Below are 13,453 nucleotides of genomic sequence, written 5' to 3'. Positions count from 1 at the left end.
AAATACAGCAGCAATTTCTTGACAATATTTGAACAGCAGTTTTTCATCAGGATCTCTGCATGAGAGGACTTGAGCATCATCATTTACATTCTGCACCACTCAGGGAAGTTGCCACCATGCTTCCACAGCAGAAAAACTTCAGCATGATGAAAGAAATGGGTGGTTAATTCAAATATTTTTCCATTTCAGTTCCATTTTACCAAGACTGGATTGCAAAACCACAATAGGCAGATGAGTACTGTGTTGAAAAACTGCTCTACAATTATCAATGTTGTGAAACATTTGGGTTATCTTTTAAGAGTTTTGATATTAAATTGCCATTGGATTTCTTGTTTGTTTGCTTTGCAAAAAAACCCAAATATTGCATATAAATAAACCTTGGGTTGCCTATCTCACATATACAGATTACTTAAAAATCTCAAGCCCTAGATGTAACTAAGAACCAAAATCAAAACCAGGCACCCATTTAAGGAGAACTCAAACAGTTCCCTGTATGCTCTCCTCTCACAGAAAAAAAAAATAAAAAGAGTTGAAAAAAATACCATCATTACATTTATCTACACTATTTTATTTTGACTAGACAAAGAAACCCATCATATCAGTTCAGTGAAATATTTTGTGGATACCTCTTACTGTAACTGGAGGAAACACCAACATTTTCAAGTGTTCACATACTATTTTCACCCTGAAACTCTGGCCAAATGTTTAAAACATTCAGCACACTTAAACAACCAAAGCACAGCTCTTGAAATTCAGTGACAGGAATTATTCCCAAATAAACATGAGCCCTTTGGTTCTCTGGAAATTGTAAATTAGGAAGACTCAAAAACATTCTTACAAAAGAATGCCACATCACTCTGTATTTTTGGTAAATGGGTATGACAGATCTTGGTATTATTGCTGTGCTCAATACTAAAGATATTTTTGGGTCTGGCTGCAATAGGAAATCCTTGCCTTGTTGGTGTTGATCTTCTTAATTTTTAAGTTTGCAGCATTAAGGATTTTTTAAAATGTGGACTGTGGGAAATACAATTTGATAAATATATATATGATGAATAAAACATATATAACCTGTCATATAAATCCAACTGCACTTTAACACTCAGTCCTACAAGATGCTTGATGGATACAAAGCCAACAGATTAGTGACAGCAGGGAAAGACAAAGTGAAAAATTCCCAAGTGTGCACTGGAACAAACATCAGGATACACACACACTCCCCATTTTGTTTCTTCAGGCATGCTTTTTAATTCTATGATCACATCCTTTATTCTTGGAGAATGCATTCAGTCTGCCACTTGAATGTCAGGTAGAGGAAAAAATACAGGTCATTATCATTTTCATCATCACTCTTCAAGTGATTAACTTTTACTTAATAAAAGTATTTCTGCACATCTCTTCCAGACTCCCATTTCACCCACTACGTGTGATCTGCTGGACCCACTAAGGGTTCAAATAATCCCTTTGTTATACAGGCATTCTTTTGCATTAACTTCACCTCTTTAACTCAGTGCCTAATTTCAGCTAAAACAGAGGCATCTCCTTGCAGAAACATGCAGGTAATTCGTCCTTATCCCAGCTTCATTCACCTAAGGAAAAATACTGCTCTAAAATAAATTACTGAGAGTGGAATAGAATGTACTTGAAGATCAATAAAGAGAATGAATTGGTCTGTATTAGAGGAAAGCACCATCAGATAACAGTGTTCTGAATTTTCTTCAGAAAATCCCAGACACTGATGGAAACTCCAGCCATTTCTGCTGTAAATTTCGCTGAGCCCCAGGACAAACCAGCCTGAAGCAGGAGGATAACTCAGGATGTTTTCCCCTGACTTAATTCTTACCATCTACCAATGGCTGCTCTGTGAAATGCTCCAAAGTCAAAATAAGTCATCTGTGACAACCACCACTACTGAGATCACTTGATTTTGGTCTAGTTACCATTCTACCTTTCAGAAAAAACTCCTCAATGTAGCTGTCCAAATACTATGAGCAACTGATGCTCATTTTCCATCATGCACAGAATCCCCATGTAGATGATTTAATATTGAAAAAAAATAAAAAGACTCCAGTCCAAATTAAGTCAAATTAATACTTCAAGAACCAATACTCACTCATCAAGTTACAATAGGACAACAACTTTTAAGTTCAAAACAATTCATTGCATTAACTATACAATGTTATATACCATCATTTCTTGTGTAGGGAGAGAAAAATACACTAGTGTGTTGTGCTGGCTCCTCAGCAGTATTTCACAATGAAATTAAACTATGTATTAGCATGGTTTGGCAGATTGATTATTTCAACTGGTTCTGACCCTGGAATGCTGACATTTAATCTAATTTATATAAATATACTACACAGTCAGAAAATACTAATTTTTAAAACCTGGGTTAACATACTTTCAAAAAAGCAGCATAAAGAAACAACGGTGAAGCTATCACTTCTATAAAGTCCTGAAAATAATCCAAAAAGATCCAATTTCTCTCCAGAAGACAACTCTTTGGGTTTCTTTGGCTGGTTTATTTCTCAGCTTTCAGGCAAGAAGGGATCCACCCTTGAGACCCTTTCACAGCACATCCCTTTAAGGGCAGCTCCAGTTCCCACTGGCACAGGAATAAAACTCCACTGCTGCTGTGAGCCAGCATCATCCTGCAGGGCAAGGCTGCCTCAGGAACTTTGGGATCAGACTCATGACAGCAGCACAGTTTGGGGACACTGCCCCAACTCACACCACACCCCACAAATTACACCTGTGAGATGCCTTCAGCACCAGGGAAAATGTGTTTGTCTTAGGAAACCTCTATACTGTTCAATACTAGCTTTATTAATCTAATAAAAGGAATTTTATGTGATTCTAACTAAGTACAGAACCACATTTTCAAAAATTAAATGTGAGATTAAAAACAAATCCAACTAGAACAAACCCAGAAACCCTCAAACAAACAAAAACCCCAAAGAAACAAACAAGAAAAAAATCCCAACAACATCATAGCTAAGGAATCCAAACTTCTGCTTTCTATTTTCCACACACAAGGCAGAAGTGGCATAGTGAGTTTTGCTCTTAAGGACACATTATAAACATTATTTATTTATGCATAGAATTCTCATCTCCTGTCCTTTTAGGGCATTGAAACCCTCCCAGTAAGTGTTATAGTAGATATTTTAGTTACCTATGGAAATACGGAATCACTTTTAAACCTTCCTGGCCTGGCTGATAACCTTATTGCAATGAATTTCACATGTTTTGTGCTCCATAAAGACATATCTGCAAAGTGTTTTGCTGGAAATTAATTTCAAGTGAACTCTTCATACACCTTTCCCCTCATAATTAATGATAGCTACTCTTATTAGATATCTGCTTTCTATTTGTGCTCAATTAAAACACCTCTATTCTTGAGGATTTCTCTATTATTTTCATATTCACCCTCAATGTTATCTGCAGTAAATAAATTAGAACTTTCAGATGTGTTAACCACCTTCTTCAGTAAAGAATTGCCTCATGATTCTGTTTAACAATGAGGAGTAAAGTTCTAGGTGAGCAACTTAAACTTGTGTAAAGGGAAAAAAATCTTTTCATTAAAGGAAATGAAACAAATTGACCTCCACTTATTATCAAACATCATCAGTAAGCAGATGAGTTTGGAATTGTGGTGTTTGAAAATTCTCAGGCTCTGTCTAATGTCAGCTAGAAGTATGAAAACACCTCCTGAACATTTCTGAAAACTGTTCTAAATAAAAGGGGGGTATTTTTAATTCACTGACCCAAAGTCACAAGGCCTTTCAAGTGTACAGACTAAACCACTGTGTCCCTGTAAAAGCAAAAGGCATCAACCTTAGTTTGCTAAACAAATTATCTTGTTCCTCTCTGGGACCTCAGGGCTGCACTTCTGGGGTGAGATGCAAATTTTTAACACTAAAAAAACTAATTTGAGTAATCCTTTTTCTTCATAGTTAATCCTCTGGTACAACAAGATTCAGTGCAACCTTCAGCTGGCCCTACCACTGATTAAATCAATGCTGTTGAAACTAATTTTTTAAAAAATTTTAAAGCAATTTATAACAACTTTCAAAGAGCTGTAAAAACGACCTGGTCTCTACCACAGCCTCAGAGTGACACAGGAAATGATGCTGAGTGATGCTGTAAATATGGTGGGTGTTTAATAGAGATGTCTGCACTGGTTTTTACTGCTGATATTCAAGTACCTGACACAGTGCATGGCACTGATTAAATACTGTCTTCAGCTATACAAGTGAAAATCCTCTTTTCATTAGGCATTTTTGGGCATTTTCATAGCTGGTAGCACTGTTACAGAGTCAAAGATAGCTGATGTTATGATTTTCTTGTTCTTCCCACTAACTGCACTAAAATACCAAAGTAAGTTAAGAGTATCTTTTTTTCTAATAGAGATAAATAAAATTCAGGGTCTTCCTCATCATGATAGCTGACAGGCTGCAACTCAAACTTGTTAAAAAGCTGGAATCAGAACCTTTATCCCACAATCACAATGAAACTTTCCATACTAAAGAGAAAGCTGATGTTTAAAGAAAGATTTTCCTTTTTCAGGGTAAGCTCATGACTACAACAAAAGCCAGTGAGACCTGAAGCTCCCTGAAAACATCATTTTATTTCCAATGGTATAAACCACCCTCATCTCACCTCTCTGCTCAAATAGCATCAACACACTAAAATCATGCAAAATGGCACAAAATTTCTCCCCATCCTCTTATGGGCCAAAGAGGGTGTGCTATCCAAAATCCAACAGTAATGATTCCTAGCTCATCACCTACTGCACTCCTGAATGCTGCCTGCTCCTGGGGTTTAACCCCAGCTCTGACAGGAAAGCAGCAACTGCAGCAGCAAAGTTTCATTTCCACAGGAAAGGTGCCAAGGGCAGCTCCTCCAGAGCCTCCAGGCACGAGGAAGGTCTCTCAAGTTGTTTTTGAATTAATTCTGTGCTTAGAACCTGGAGCCCCATGGACTTGATTCTGTTTTCACTTCAACTCTAGGAAGCTTCTGCCACTGTTTGGGAGGGGGCAGAGGAAATGGCAAAGTAAATGAAACTCTTCCAAGCTAACACAGAGTCAACATAAAAATGTCAGATGAATGCAGTTCATTTCATAGATAATCTGCTGATTACTGCGAGGGTTTTAATGTGATTTGCTGTGACAACAGATTTTTCATAACATCTGAGCAGTACTGAGAGCACCTAAATACCAGGTTGACATAAAAAAATTAAGTTTAGCCTATTTACCCACTTCAGTGGCCATGGTGAAATTTTGTGCTGCTACACAGCTCTTGAAGTCCATGCCTACAGGATGGGGTTTCTATCTTGATTTTAATTGCTCTCAGAGTTTTACTTTGATTACTTATCTCAAACTTACCCAAACCCAAGGTTATTCAGTTCCACTTTAAATTAAGTGATTGAGATAAAGAATTAATTGCAATATAATTAGATACTTATAGTCAGTTAAATACTAATTGAAGGCCTTACTTGAAACTAAATGCTACTGATTTTTGCTAATGAAAAGGCAAACAAAAGTTTAAAAAAAAATCTATCAGGCTTGTAATTTTTTTAAGCAGCGACTTTGTACATTTCTCTGTGATCCTCTTTCTAAAAAGAACCTTTTTGAGTATTTTCTCACAGAAAAATATCTACTCATTGAGAACTGGTGATTTAAATAACAGGTGTCTTCAAGCTACAAAAATTGCTTCTAAGGAAAGTACTTGCCCTGAAGAACTTCAAAGTTAGAAAGTATTATGATAATGAACTGAAAGAAGAAAAAAGAGCAGTCAAGGTCTTCCAAGAAATAACAATTCAGCTCTGAGCAATCTGGGAGAGTGGAAGGTGTCCCTGCCCATGGCATGGGGTGGGACTGATGAGCTTTAAAGACCCTTCCAACCAAGGCCATTCTATGATTCCATGAAAGAAAGGCAAAAGATATTTACTGTATTAAAGAGTGAAGATTATTTCCCTTGGAATCACTCATCAAGTTACATCAAAATAATGAAGTTAAGTACCAAGTGTACCTCTGGCAGCATTTGTGTTTTTCATGAGTCAAGAATACTATAAAGCATGCCATTCTGTTTGGCTTTTATGGCTATGTAACAATAAATCATAAAGATATGATACATAATCCATAAAAGACTTCTGTTTCAATAGTCCTCTTCACAGACAGAGATCAACTAATTTTTAAAAATACCTACAAGGATATTGTTACCATTTTTGTACAGGGAAAATGAGAACTGAAACAACTTAAATGTTGTTCAACAGACTAAGGATACATTAATTGAGAACAAAATGATTCTGAGAATTAATCTAGCATATTATTCACTAATTTATTTAATCACATTTGAGTGAAAAGACACTCTAGATTTAATGGTTTATCGTGGTCCACAACCCAACAACATATTTATACTCATAAGTCCTTGTTATTTCTCTTGTCTATTTTGGAATTGAAAGCACTCATTCACATTAAGCTTGCAGAATACAGATTGGTGCCAGAGCAGATCTCATCTGGGTCACAGTAATAAAGTCCACGGCTCTGCTACAGAGTTAATTGCCTGCTGCATCTGGTATTCTGATCTAAATCAAAAACAATTCCAGGACCAAGGTGCCTAACAACCAGTTTGATCCATTTCAGAAGTCTCAGCCTTTGATTTTGTGCACATTATCAAGGCAATACTTACTCCAGCAACAGGCACCTAGATTTGGATTTCAGCTTCTTCCTGACCTGATATAAATCAGGTTTTTGACAAAAAAGGGTGCCCACATTCATTAAATGGAATAAGAATCTGCATGGATCAGGCATCAGTGGCTTGCTGGAGGCACCCAGCTGTGTGCCTGTCCCTGCCAGCAATGTGCAGGGGGGTGTCAGAATTCCCAAAATCACAGCTTAATCATCACACGGAGCAAGGACAGGAATTCTACACTGGGCTGGCACCAAGGGCCTCCTGCTATCAAGGCAACACTCAGTCTGCTCATGCCAAAGATGAGGATGATCAAACTTGGAGGCAACCAAAGAAGAATTTGTAGGAATCACTGCTGGGCAATATTCAGTAACAGCTCCCCAGTCAGAAAAAACTCCAAATATCTTAGGCTATCCAGGGGGGTTAGAAAGTGCACGATAATGTGATAGAGAACTTCAAAGGGTAGAAAGCTTTTATCAAAAATACCTCTCCACCCCTTTCCAGATTCCACTTTCAGCACCAGACTGCAATTAAATCCTAAAGCCTTACTCTATTTCCCCACTCATAAAAGATGCAGGCATATCATTTGTCTCAAAAACCAAAATTATGCTTGTCCCACATCAGCATGCTTCAAGTATTAAAAAAAAAAAAAATTCTGACTGCAAAGTACTGATTTTTTTCCTAGATATTTCCAATAACAAATTACTAAAATTTCTATTAGCATATTTTTATAGCACCTCTCCAACCATAGAAAGACAAGAGACAAAGTCTAATGGAGCAAACATAATGCAAAATTCTTCACAGCACATTACTTACAAGTTTTTAAAAGCAAAGAACAATGAAATTGCCTTTTGCCCTCTTCCCTCCCACAGAGCACTCCAGAAATAACCAGAACCAGAGACACCTGAAAATTGTATAAATCCAAATGGAGAGAGAAAACAAATCAACACTGCAAAACACACATTAAAAACCTTCCTATTCTTATAGTCCCATAATTGCAGTTTTTGGGTGGTGCCTCGATACATCTTCAGCACCAATTAAAAATCTTTGTCAAGAAAGGCACTGGCAAAATCACTGTGTAAACTCCTCCATGCTCTTGACAAATTAACAATTACCTGCAAGATAAGTTTTTTCCAGATCACCACATCTGCACACACACACACAGAGTCCAGGCTGACTGAAAAACTTCATCAGGAAATCTCAGGGTCAGTCTCTGATTTTACTCGGTCATTGTTCAAGCAAGCTTTCAACAGCCTCTCAAAAATAAAGCTCAGGTCTTTAGGATCTTCTTCTGCCTGGTACCTAAATTTAAATTTAATCCGTTTCCTAAGCAAGTTTCACTAAATGTTAAATTTTTTGTTAAATTATTTACGCCAGATATTTACAATTATGTTACTATGCCGAAGTAAATTCAGATAAAAAAATAATTATCATCAATTGTTCTTACATCTGTCTTGTAAACTCTAGACTTGGGGTACTGATAATCTGCTGAAGTACCTAGGTCTAGAATTCCCCCTCCAGCTCACTGAGATCTGCTCCTTGTAGTAATTTGCCTGAGAAAAATCAAAATTTAAATCCTGAAGGCACCAGGATTCACCGCAGTTACCTCAAGAACCAGAAAAATTCCGTTTCATTCACACCTTATCCCTGAAGCTGGGCTTAGGGATCCCTGTAAAGGATTCAAAAGACATCCTACTCTTGGTTTTTAAACTCAACAGGAAACAGACCTATGAAAATTAATCCCAGCTTTAAGTTGCCCTTTTTCTTTCTTTCAAGGGGAAATTAGAGCAAAAAACCTGGCTTTGCTATGTCGAGAGGCTTTGTTCTATGTTCTGTTAAAGTTCTCTGCAAATGTGTGTGAATGTCTGCCCTCAAAATGGGGGAGGACCCAGACCCAAAGCACCAGACTAGTAAAGGCAGCTTAAAACTGGGCCAAGTGCTGCCAGCAAAGTACAAAATAGCCTTTAAAAAAACTCAATTTAGTATTGGCATAACAGACCTCTTGCATTTGTGTAACTCAATAACATTTTCATTTTAAGTATTTGTTAAGAATTTCCAAAGGAAATGGCAAGGGTGATGTTTTCTCTAAATAATCATCACCCTTTCTGAATTATTGCACTCTCTCCTTTACACATCTTTACAATAAGTCCAGTTTTTGGGAAGGAAATAAAAGCAATGCTAAGGCACTCCCTTTCATTCCCACGGGGTATTTCTTCTCCCCAGACCACAGCACAAAGAGCTCAGAAAAATGCAGCACAGTGTTCATTTTTATGTGGTGACTACTATCACTGTCACCTTAATGCAACCACATTATTTACCAGCTGTTCTTTGTTTAGTCAAAATAGATTTTCCACACAGTTCATTTGGACACTGGAGACAAATAAGCTATTTATTCCCATCAGTTCAATGTTTCAGCTACTGGAATTTTAAAGAGAAAATCTTTTCCAACAGAAAATCTCTTCTCAGATACTCTCCAATGTAACAAATCTCTGAATAATGGTACCTTGGTTTATTGCCACCTTTTAAAATAGAAATTACTTAAGCGTTTTGCTCTTTTTTAACTGTCTTGGATCACAAACAAGAGCATTAAAGACGTTGAGCACCGCAATTGAAAATTAATTCTCATAAACAACTCTTCCACATTGACAATTTTCTCAGATTAGCTTGGATTTGGGAAGACAAACTCTTTCCTTACAACTAATTATAATCACATTTTAAAGGAGAATCAGGGTCCAGAATACACTACAAAATAAGCTGCTATAGAAAGGTTTTAAGCAGCATATCTGAGATGTTTGTGTAAAGAACAGCAGCACTTTGAATAAGGTGAGCCTGATTCAAGATTTTCCAATTGAAATAAAATTTAAAACATCAATCAATGATTATGCAGTTGAGGGGAGAAATTGTATTTGAAATAAACACAGATTAAAATAGCAGAAATGGAAAGGAGTGACAACAGCAGAAAACATTTTTGCTGATTTATTTGAGGATATTTCTGTCACTGGACACTAGATAATTGGCAACTTATGTTAAAGGGGTAATATTCTTCATCACCACTTCAATAATTAACAAAAATGATTTATACACACATTTATTAAATGCATGTCACATTAGAGATGTACCATTTTACAGCACACAGGTGAGGATTAACATCATATATGGAATCCAGGTGTTGGACTCAGTGTACCATCATCCTGAAAAAGCCATTTCCCCTCTGCACAGGTAGGTTTTGTCACAGCCAGGCAGGTGTGCTGCAGTGTGAGCACTGCTGGCCTCAGCTGCTGCAATCCCACCTTGGACCATTGCATCACCTGTCCTGTCTAAAGGAGCAGGTGAGACCATTTAATCCACACACACAGCAAGGGTCGCTATCACTCAACTAGTGCATACTAAAATCAGAATTAAAACGCAAGATATGCATGATCATCTTAAACCTGCACAGCTCAAGAGATATTGGAAATATATTGAGAGTGATCAATCTCATCCAGGCCAAACCTAGTGCTGAGTGAACCAGAGGCCAGCAGACAGATAGATGCATCTATTTCTTTATAATTTCTTTTTTTGAAAGAGTGCTGCTTTCTAGGAAGTGACTCAAGTGCTTGCATACCCTGCAGTTTACACCTTATTATCGTTGCCCAGTAGTTTTATAACATTAGATAAATGTCAAAAAGGGTTTTTTCCTACATCAGAGACACCCTAGATGGCAGAGAACAGACTCTGAGAATAAATTTTTGAGAAAGTCTACGGAAACCTGCTACTTGGTCTTACATCAGTGATTCTATTTCTCTGTTACTTTATTATTATTAAAAAAAAAAATGCAGGGACAATATAATTTTTTTAAATTAATCTCTTACCAAATCACTAAAAGCAATATTCCCTCAAGGTTTATTTTGAAGCCCAATCTATGGGTTTTGATTTTTTTCTTTTTTGTTTCCTTTGCTTGAGGTAATGCTGCAACTCTGCTGGATAGACACTCATTTTCCTTCAAAGCCATTTAAGTTGTATTATTGGCACCATTAACATGAATATTTAGCAATCACAGTATGAAAATAGTTTATTTTAATAGAGCTTCATTATAGAGGACAGGTGGTGGAGAGGCCAAGTTCCAGTTTCAGTTATCACTTTCTTGCTCAGTTTCCTAAGCAAGTTCAACTAAATGTTAAAATTTTTGTTAAATTATTTATGCCAGATATTTAGAGTTATGTTACTAAACTGAGGTAAATTCAGCTGAAAAATAAAATACTTGTCATAAATTGTTCTCACATCTGTCTTGTAAACTCTAGACTTGGTGTACTGACAATCTACTGAAGTTCCTAGGTCTAGAATTCCCCCTCCAGCTCACTGAGATCTGCTCCTTGTAGTTATTTGCCTGAGAAAATCAGCCCAAACACAACTTTAAGTCAAAAGACTTCATTGAATGTTTGATATTAAGGGACAGACACACACAAATTAAATTAAGGAAAAAAAAAAAAAAAAAAAAAATCACACATCACAGACTAATCTGAGACAAATGAAGAGAATACCCTGTACCCTTCCCTTCTTTTTGCAAGATAAAAACAAGAAGTTGCCCAGATAGTCACAATCTGCAGAAAAACTGAGTCCCAGGCCAAGAAGACAGACAAAATGTGACAAGAGTGCAAATGCAGCCCTTTGCTCTGGAGGACATCTGGAGATCTGAACCTTCTTCAGGGTTTCAAAGGAGCTGAAAAAAATCTCCAAGAGATCAAAGTGGCCAAGAAAAGTTGTCTCCTGACCTTTGCAGGCTTCTAGAAGACATCTGAAGCACGAGGTTCGTTCAGCACAGGTTAAAATGAAACATAAATGAGGAAATGAACAAAGAACTCTGATTGATGATCTGACTTAAGTGGCACAATCAGCTTGCAGTGGCTGAACTATTTCAGAGCTGAGCTTATTACAAAAGACTCTGACTTAATAACCACACTTTGAAGATGCACAAAAAAGATCTAAAATATCTCTTTTTCTTTTTTTCAATTAAATCAAGTAAGGAGCATCAGAGTCAGTGGTTTTGAAAATCTTTTTCTGCTTGAGGTATATCTTGAAGGAAATCTAAAACTTGAACTTTGCACTAAATTAAGCAAACAGGTTGAAGTTTCCTATTACCTTGAAAATGAGCCTTGAAAATCATCTCAGTCTCTGTTTACACCTGTAGACTGAAATCTGGAGTTGCAAGAGGTGAGGATGACAGGAAGGAAGAAATGCTGCTGCCTTTTCCCCCTTCCATTTCACCTAAAGGATTGCAGGGGGATGGAGTGTGGAACAAACAAACAAAAAAAAACCCAACAGGAAAATAAGGACATTTTCCCAAAAATTGAGTCAAAGCACTTATTGCTGGGTAAACACAATAAAGGAGGGCTGAGGTTGGAGTTAAAAAACAAAAAAAAGTAATATTTGCCTGTTAAAATTGGATTGAACCTCAAAATCCTGCCACAGTCAGAGTTGTAGCAGTGATCAAGCTGACCAAAATATAGAATAATAAACAACATGCTTCATCCTAGAATCCTTAAGGGAGGAACATTAAGCTATTAAATCCATTAATTAGTTAACAATTGAGGAAATTTAACTTTTTCTCATGAGAAGACAGGAATTGGGAGGGATAAAAACATTGTTGGTCCTTACACAGTACTGTGGCAACTTCATGTGATTTAAATTTCCTGCACTTGGTTAAAATCAGTTTCATCCAGCCACATGTGGAATAAATACTCATTTCAAGATTTCAAAAAGGAAAAACTTTAAAGTGAGGAATCAGCTTGGTGAATGAGAGTTTCCTTATGTGAAAAGGAACTACCAGCTACTCAGCTGTGTGTTCTTACAGGAAAAATACATTCATCTCTACAAAAAGGAATTAAAATTCACTGGCAATAAGCAACTTTGAGGTGAGGATGGAAAAAAAGAAATGCAATACCTTTTTGAGTTCAGTGTGATTTTAGAAACTGGCAAACATTATGTTCTTGTTCTGTCCACCAAGACCATTTTAATATCCCACTGACATTTGCCTACAGAAACATTTTCTATAGCTGACATTTTCTCAAACACCACGAACCTTACCTTGGTGGAGACACAGTTTCTCAGGCAGGATTGTAATAGGATGACACAGCTGTTGCCATTTACAGATATAAATACAATCCACTGTTATAAAGGAGTAGAAGATCTCCCGAGCATGCAGAAAGAAAAGTTTAAAAAAAAAAAAACCACAAAAAACCCACAGTAATTCCTTTTCAGAGGAACTTTCAATTTCAAGCATTTGTTACACTCCTACTTCAAACACACAATGCACAGCTAAGGCACAGTAAGAAAATAGCATCTAATCCTTCTATGACTTACTCAGAAATGCAAATAGACTTAACAGGGGGTTTTAACAAAGTAAGAAATGTGATTAAAATATATTTCTCAGTTCATGAACTTCAGTTTTAAAAAACACATTAAAAACTGAAAAGCCAAGCTGTTCACAAGTTAAAACACTGCACTCCCTCAAGGGTTTTCTTCACCAAGATCTTTCTGCAGTCCCAGAGGTTTGTGGGCAGTTCTAAAAGTCTCTGAAGTAGATTAAAAAAACCTCACAGACTCGTAACAATTCCATAAAACTGCAGGCCATGTGCAAGGGGAAACCCTTCAGTGCTGGGCTCTGTGCATGGACACAGCAGAAGAAAAACTTCACCCCGAGGAGCTTGAACACAAACACAGAGAAAGCAGGAAAAAGTCACACTAAAGAGAAGGGCTGTGACAAAGCTTGAGAGTCTTGAAGAAG

The 13,453-nt window shown here is 36.9% G+C and overlaps 2 long non-coding RNA genes across 2 annotated transcripts in view; both read right to left on the bottom strand.

The window, feature by feature from the left end:
* Positions 1–13,010, bottom strand: part of LOC148224643 (uncharacterized) — a 92,434-nt gene extending 79,424 nt beyond the window's left edge. The window contains exon 1 of the long non-coding RNA XR_015800746.1: positions 12,754–13,010. This is a non-coding gene — a long non-coding RNA (uncharacterized LOC148224643). The remainder of the gene's footprint in view (positions 1–12,753) is intronic.
* Positions 1–13,453, bottom strand: part of LOC148224642 (uncharacterized) — a 435,112-nt gene that overhangs the window by 279,673 nt on the left and 141,986 nt on the right. The gene's annotated exons all lie outside the window — the stretch shown is intronic.

The sequence above is a fragment of the Sturnus vulgaris genome, chromosome 2 (assembly GCF_052056855.1).
Source record: "Sturnus vulgaris isolate bStuVul1 chromosome 2, bStuVul1.hap1, whole genome shotgun sequence".
Classification (NCBI taxonomy): Eukaryota; Metazoa; Chordata; class Aves; order Passeriformes; family Sturnidae; genus Sturnus; species Sturnus vulgaris.
The sequence above is the reverse complement of the archived record's forward strand: the minus strand, read 5'-3'. Positions and strand labels throughout refer to the sequence as shown.